Source organism: Tupaia chinensis, unplaced genomic scaffold (assembly GCF_000334495.1).
Source record: "Tupaia chinensis unplaced genomic scaffold, TupChi_1.0 Scaffold000384_1, whole genome shotgun sequence".
Classification (NCBI taxonomy): domain Eukaryota; kingdom Metazoa; phylum Chordata; class Mammalia; order Scandentia; family Tupaiidae; genus Tupaia; species Tupaia belangeri.
In genome coordinates, this window is record NW_006159886.1 from 1,187,221 (window position 1) to 1,194,838 (window position 7,618).

The 7,618-nt window shown below is 48.5% G+C and overlaps 1 protein-coding gene and 1 long non-coding RNA gene across 2 annotated transcripts in view; one reads left to right on the forward strand and one right to left on the reverse strand.

Moving 5' to 3' along the window:
• Positions 1-7,618, reverse strand: part of TBC1D14 (TBC1 domain family member 14) — a 127,217-nt gene that overhangs the window by 105,860 nt on the left and 13,739 nt on the right. The gene's annotated exons all lie outside the window — the stretch shown is intronic.
• Positions 3,691-7,618, forward strand: part of LOC102495055 (uncharacterized) — a 13,614-nt gene continuing 9,686 nt past the window's right edge. The window contains exons 1-2 of the long non-coding RNA XR_335302.2: positions 3,691-4,207; positions 6,943-7,160. This is a non-coding gene — a long non-coding RNA (uncharacterized LOC102495055). The remainder of the gene's footprint in view (positions 4,208-6,942; positions 7,161-7,618) is intronic.

Below are 7,618 nucleotides of genomic sequence, written 5' to 3' on the forward strand. Positions count from 1 at the left end.
GTGCACTTGCCAGCCAGCCAGAGAGAGATAGAGAGACAGAAAGCGAGAAATCACCCCCCAGGGGGGATGGCCACGCTGCAATCCCTTCTCCTCCATTCTCCTCTCGGGATCTTGGGCACGCACGTACACACACCCGGCATGAGTTTAAGCCACCGGGTCCAGGAAGCGAACCACGGTCGACTATATGGGAGTCCAGCGACATAGCCATTATGCTAACTGCTGGTCCCAGTAAATATATTTTTAAGAATACATGATGAGAAACATACTTAAGGATCTAGAATAATGCTTGATATACAGAAGTCACTCAGCAAGTAAATTATTATGGCTATGATTTGCTGCCAAAAGGATTTGCAGCACACGCTTCACAGCCCCAGCTGTTCTTTCTGACCACAGCTGTACCACTGACAGTTCTCTAAACAGTGCCTGCCGCAGATCCAGCCAGTCTCCCATGTGTGTCCAGCACACAGAAAACTGGCCTCCTGTAGCTCCTTTCAGCCATGTTTGCAGAGTGACACTATCAGCTGCATCCTCTCCAACCCCCAAGGACAACCTAAAAATGAAGCTGTTTGGATTCAGAGAAACATCTCTAAAAGGTCACCGATGAACTCCCAGGAGCTGCACCAATGGTAAGAGCTGAGCTATGTAAACCACTGGTTGGAAAAGAAACACAGACATTCTGAATCAAGAGAGTTAAGCTGTTGAAAACCCACATGGTGTAAAAATTCACAACTGGGTAACTTTAACCCTTGGGGTAGGAGGATCAAAACAGGGTCAGAGGACCCAAAGTAAATATGTGCCTATGAAAAATACTTCAGAAACTTAAAACATTTAAAAGATATCAAGAGCCCTCACAGATTTTTTTTGAGTAATCCTAGGATTACTCACCTGCTATTTGCTTGCTTGCCAAAATCTTTTCTGCTTCTCTCCTGCTCAAGGCCTCCAGGAGGCACCTGTGCTATTTCCACTCCGATGCAGTCTTCCCTCCTGGGTAGCTAGCCAGCAGGGAAAGCCAATAACTCAACCAGCAGGCCTCATAACCAGCTTCACTCCTACACCTTCAGATGCCTGGAGAAATCTGAGAAGGAAAGGCGTTCTCAACTGCTTGTTCTCAGCTGCTTGCTCACAATAGCCAAAGTGGCTTCTCCAACCCTCATCCCACTGAGAAGCTTCTGAACCCTGATAAAGATGCCCCAGGGTGCACCTCCCTGACCTGGCACAGAGCTCTCCTCCTATCTTCCAACCCCGCCGCAGAGCATCAGTTAGCTCCACCAACAGTGCCACTGCGCCCGATTTCCTGGTCATCTCCTTTTGTTCTCCCAGGCCCTGTTCTCCCTTTCTGATCATAATACACGTGTTACGAGAGGGAGGGGAGAGTCTTCTGTAGAAAGAGCATGGACTTTGGAGTTAGAGAGTGAATGTTCAAGCCCAGCTCTGCAGTCTGCGAGGTCTCTGAGCCTGTCTCCAGTGGGCTGTAAAAGACTTTACAGAGAGGGACTGTACAGTGCCTAGCCCAGAACCTGAGCTCGGACAGGGTAGCCAATGCCTCCCCCAAGTGGAGTGCTCAACTGGACCCTCCAGTGAACAAGCCTAACCCCTCTCCAAGGTGGCTCACCAGCTCCCGTGCTGACCTTCATCTTACATCTGGCTCTGATGTGCTCTGAGTGTCGACTCTAAATGTGGCCCTCACGTCACTGCCCCATCTGGGCGCCTACCCGGTGTGCACCCCGGGTCCCTCATGCGATGGCGCTTTCCTGGGAAAGCTAGGCTCCCTTGTGCTCCTGTGACTTCGCACATGCTGATCCCGCTGCCCGAAAACCTCTAAGACAGCTGGCATCTCACTTTTCAAAGGCCAGCTGGCATCTCGCCTGCTGTTATTTCTTTCCAGACTCCCCCAGAGGCCTGTTGCTATGTTCACATCTCTCTTCAAACCCTCATCACACCACAGAAGGATTAACACCGTGGCCTCCAGTTCTAGCTTGCCCCTCTTCACACCTTCCTGCTTCCCTACAGCCTGACAGCTGGAGCACCACACCTTGATCAGATCACCCTCTCATCTCCACAGCCATGTAAGGTGGGTAAACGGCACACTGTGTGCACAAGGACGCTCAGGCCCAAAGAGGCTGAGTGCCTACCTTGCTTAAGATCACACGCTAGCAGACAGGTAGGTGAAGAGACCGTCACCAGTGCTCCTACGCAGGTACACGCAGCCGCAGCTCAGACACAAAGCCACCGTTTTCCGTGTACCCACTACTGCCAGGTCAAAGTCACCAGGAGCATGAACCAACAGATTTCGTAGAAGAGCCCTACACATCTCGCTCATGTCACATCTCATTCGATTCACTGGCGCTAATTCTAAAATGGTCAAAGCAGTAGAAAATCACAGTCAGGGAACACTGGGAGAAAAACAGAATAGGCATTCATATGCCTGCCATGTGTTGGGGACTTCAAAAAGTTGGTGGCAGCCCAGTCACTGTGGTGCAGCTGTAATACAAGCCCTGCAAGGCTGGAAGACCCGTGACCAAGCACAGGTTCAGATATCCAAGCTGGCCTGAAGGACCCTAAGGAGCTGGAGGGCTGGGGAAAGACTGTGACATGAGGAGATCCCACCAAGGCTGCTCCTCTCTCTCTCTCTCTGTTGCTCTCTCTCTCCCTCACTTCCTCCTTCCCTCTCTCTCACACACATGCACATGTGCTCTCTAGCACAAAGGGGAAAAAAAATTGTGAAAAGGTGAAATTAAAGTATGAGTTTATTTCAGTGCAAGAAAAATTTTAAATCCATGCAGTTTTTTCGTAACAGCCATTTTTTTTTTTTTTTTTTGGAGAGATTTCACTGTAGGGCGCGTGCGCTCGCCAGACAGACAGAGAGAGACATAGAGACAGAAAGCGAGAAATCACCCCCCAGGGGGGATGGTCACGCCACAATCCCTTCTCCTCCATTCTCCTCTCAGGATCTTGGGCACGCACGCACACGCGCCCGGCGTGAGTTTTAAGCCACCGGGTCCGGGACACGAACCACGGTCGACTACGTGGGAGTCCAGCAACATAGCCATTACGCTAACTGCTGGTTCCTGTAACAGCCATTTTTCATGTACTTTATGAATAACCCTCATACGTTCCCTGCCTGTTTAATCCCATTAGCTCTTTGAAGTATGAACTTATTTCTATTTCACAGATTAAAAAAAAGAACTAAAGTTCAGGGACCCAAGCCTTATATCACCTTGGTACCCCTGCTTACCCATTCCTTGCCATGGTATCCTCATACATAAATGGGAATGAACAGTATTTACCTGAATTAATCAGCTTTCGGTGCAGGATACAGAAACCACTCTAGGTATTTTAAGCAGAAAGGGATTTAACTTAAAGAATTAGATGTGTTTGGGAACCAGCAGTTAGCGTAATGGCTATGTTGCTGGACTCCCACATAGTCGACCGCGGTTCATGTCCCGGACCCGGTGGCTTAAAACTCACGCCGGGCGCGTGTGCGTGCGTGCCCAAGATCCCGAGAGGAGAATGGAGGAGAAGGGATTGCAGTGTGATCATCCCGCCTGGGGGGTGATTTCTCGCTTTCTGTCTCTATGTCTCTGTCTGTCTGGCGAGCACACGCGCTCTATAGCAAAAACCTCTCCAAAAAAAAAGAAAAAAGAAACATAAAAAAAAAAAAATAGATGTGTTTGAAAGTTGCTGGAAGGGCTGAAGTACTTGGCTCTAAACTGGGCTCCCAGGAACGGCTCCCTGAACAATACGGGATGCCCCAGGAGCTGCCACATTTGAGCGGCCCCTGGAACTACCAAGGTTGTGAATACAGCCGGGTCTGGAAGCCAACATGACCTCTGCCCTGGAACACAGGATGATCTACCTCCTCCACAACTGCCTCTTAACACACACCTAGTCAGCTGCAACTGGACGTAGGGATGATGCTGCAGGAAAGTCTCACCTCTCTGTGACATCACTAAACATCAGAAAACAGCCGAAAGGAAAAGAAAATGGTCTCCACATAACTTCGGAGTCAAATTTCTTACAGATAAGAGAAGAGCTGGTGTATCTAATTCACATCAGAAACTCTAGCAGCAAGAAGCTCTGGGACACAAGAATTTTAAACTCTCTAGCTGCGCAAGCACAGGGACGGCACCCTGGAAGGTAGCCTGGAGCATCGTTCACCAGCCCACACCATCTCACCAGGCCACTGAAGATCAAGCAAAGCAACCAGGTAAAGTGAAGGACGGCACCTGGCACATAGCGGAAAATTGTCTGCCATTCCCTGCCCAAGGGCTCGTGTAGCAACACGCCTCTAAAGTGATCCGCCTTGTTGTAAGCTCACCCACCTCCCTAAAGAGAAAGCAATGAGCACATCTTCCCTAGCACTGCTCACCTTCCAAAGAATCCAACTCCAAGAGCTAGATCAGTACAAGAACTAAAATTTTAGTTGAGCACTTCACATCAAACAAAAGTACCCAGCTGAGTTCTTTTTCTTAAGGCAGTGACTTTACATATTTTCATATAGAAGAACCTTTTAAAAAAGAAAATGGGGTCCAGACAGTGGTTCAATGGTAAAGCACAACCCTCTGCAAAGTTGACCCATGGAGAAGGTTCTAGAGCCCTCCCTGAATATGCTGGGCCATGGGTGACCATGATCTGGGGCGAGCTAAGGTCGGGGGTATATCACAGTGTCAGGACCCTATTGGGGGAATTGTTCTCTAGATGTTGCTCTGTTTCTCTTGCTCATAGACAAAATAATTAAAAAAAAAAAAAAAAAGGTAAAATCTCATGTGAAACCCTGACAAAAGCAGAGAGCAGGCCAGAAATCCGACCCAGGTGTTGAATATGTGCTCTGCCTAGAGAGTTACCTATATTATCTCATTTGACTCTCACATTAATTCCCTATAGCTAAACCCATGTCACTCAAGGACACACTGGGGAGCACGAAGTTGGTGGCTTTCTCAAGGTCACACCATACAAAATAGCAGAGTGAATGCTAAACTCTGGGCCGCCCGAGCTCTCAACCACCATACTCCTCGGCCTCTGCCTTTGAATTACAATTCAGTGCCAGGATAAACCAGACAGACTGTGCCCCCAAGGGCGCTCCACCAGGTCAGGAAGCAGACCAGAAAATCCATCATTCCAGTTCTTTAACCACAGCCAGGTGCACCACACCCCCCAGCCTCCCACAAGCTGTTCCCTCTACCTCACGCCTTCCCTTGGCAAGCTCCTTCTCGGTCTTAAAATGAAGTTCGAACATCTTTCTTCAGGAAAGGATATTCAGATCATCTCTTCTGAGAGCTTAGTAAAGGCGCCATGCTAGAGCAGATGTACGTAGTCAAAGCTCATTATTACCTCCCAGGCCCGTGCCCAGTAGCAGATTAAACCCTTGGCTTCACAGAGACAAACCCCATCTCCTACGGAAAATAAGCAGCAAGAAACGCTGGTACATGGGCATTTTAAACTCTGGCTCACAGTGTAACTCATAAGTGTGTTACTGATTTTCTCTCATACTTGCTATCCCGGTTTCTAGATAAACACTGCTAACTACACTGGGCTCAGAGGATCCCTTAACAAAGGGATCTTCTACATAAGGTAAGAATCCTGAGAAAATTACATTACAGTAGTAAATTTCCTTCAAGGAAGCAATTAAATACCAGCACTGAGCACCTGCTAGCTTAGTTCTCAAAGGCAGGGTGATTTGATCCATCCCCTCCTTGTCCTTGGGGCACTGGCCTTCTTGGGAAGCATTTTTGGTTATCACGACCAGGAAGAGCTACTGGCATCTAGTAGATTGAAGCCAGAGTGCTATGAAACACCCTCCAATATACTGCCCTCATTAAAGCATCATCCATCCCAAATGTCAACAGCACCAAGGTAGAGAAGTCCTGCTCTAACTTATTCAGCAACGTACTGACTAAAGAAAGCACAGATGACTTAGAAAACGTATTTCTTTAGAAATCCTAACACTTCTGTTAGAATCAGATAAAGCTACTACTTACGGAGCACCAGGAAGTTAGATACTTTACCTGTTTGAAATTGAACCTTGCACAGAAGTTTTATCTTCAACGTGGGCTTAAAGAAGTCATTTGCCCAAGGTCACAGAGCTGCTAAGTAGGAAGAACCCAGCCATTCTGGCTCAAACCCTCCTGGCTGCAGTGCCATCCCAACATCACCTGCAGTAACAGCACTCCTGCCATATCCCTACCCTGTCCCCCAAAGTGCCCTGTCTCCGACACCAGAGGGTGAGCTCTGGAAGAGCAGAAATGCTCGAAAGCTCAGGGTGGAGTTTGGGACAGAGATGCTTACTGTGGAGTCGGGGAAGGAAGGAACAGATGAGAGCTGGGCCTGGAGGTCCAGCCAGCTCCTGTCCCCCTCCGCCCCTGTCACACCCTGCTCCTGTCTCACCCATGCTGTTCATCAAGCAGTCAGGGTCACCAATAGGTCTGTGCCCCCAGTCTCATGTTCCCAAGCATCACTAGCCCTCCTCCTGCCCCTGCTCTTCTACATTAGCCTTCCGCAGTACTGCCTACACATCACTCTACAACCCAGAGACTAACTCAGAGGACACAGGGGACAGAGGACACAATGGTGAGAGGGCGTGGATGGCTCAGAGGCCTGGCCTCATAGTCCCAGAGGGCCAGCTCTAGCCCTGGCCCTGCCTTCAACAAAAACTCACAGTCCACAGTCCTCTGAGGAGCCGCAGTGGGCCAGGACCTGGGCCGAATTATTGAACATTCTCTGTAACTCCAATTATTCACATGCAAAATGTTCAGTGGGCTCCAAACATTTTCAACTCCAAACATTTTTCCCTTTTAAGAGGAAAAAAAGATTGTCTGGCACTTTAAGATTTCAGGACAGGAAAAAAAAAAAAAAGATTCTAGGGCAAAAACCCCCTTAGACTTAGCCCATAATATAGCACTTATTATGACTCACCTGTCATTATATTCCACCTGCTACCCAAAGGTACTGAAGAGAGGCTCGCAATAATAATGTCACAGCCATCAAAACAAGGGCAAGGTTACAAGGATCAATAAAACAAAGAAGAAACATTTGTCTTCTATGGCACAAAGCTGGGAAAGACTTTCAAGAAACAGCAGCCTTAGAAATGAGCTACGAACTGCATAACTGACGATGTCTCCTCTCACAGGGGCAGAGGATGCTACACAGACACACCCAGGAAGGTAAGATGGTAGACAGAGGACGTGATACCAGGAGAGGCTTTTAATACTTAAAAGTTACTGCATGCCTGGACCTGTGCTCAATCTTGCAAGTTAACCCACTTAGTCCAGTGACACCATAGGAAGGAGGGCTCGTTATCTCCACTTTACAAAGCAGCAGCAGAGACAGAAAGCACAGGGATGAAGAGTCCGGGGAGGAGTATAGAGCACGTCGACAACATACATAATAGGTGCCATGTGCTACGCTCGCGTTAATGTGACTTTAGGGATGAGAAAACAGACTGAGGTAAAGTAGCTTGTTCAAGGTCACACAGCCAGGATGTGTATACACCTGGTGGAGCCAAAGCCACGCTAGTCCCCCTGGCTGCCTCCTAGCCGCTCTAGTCTCAAGCAAGGGTCCCCAGATGTGCCAAAAATCCCAAGTGATTCTGAAAACTGGTCTCCCAGGCTCTTCCCTCTTT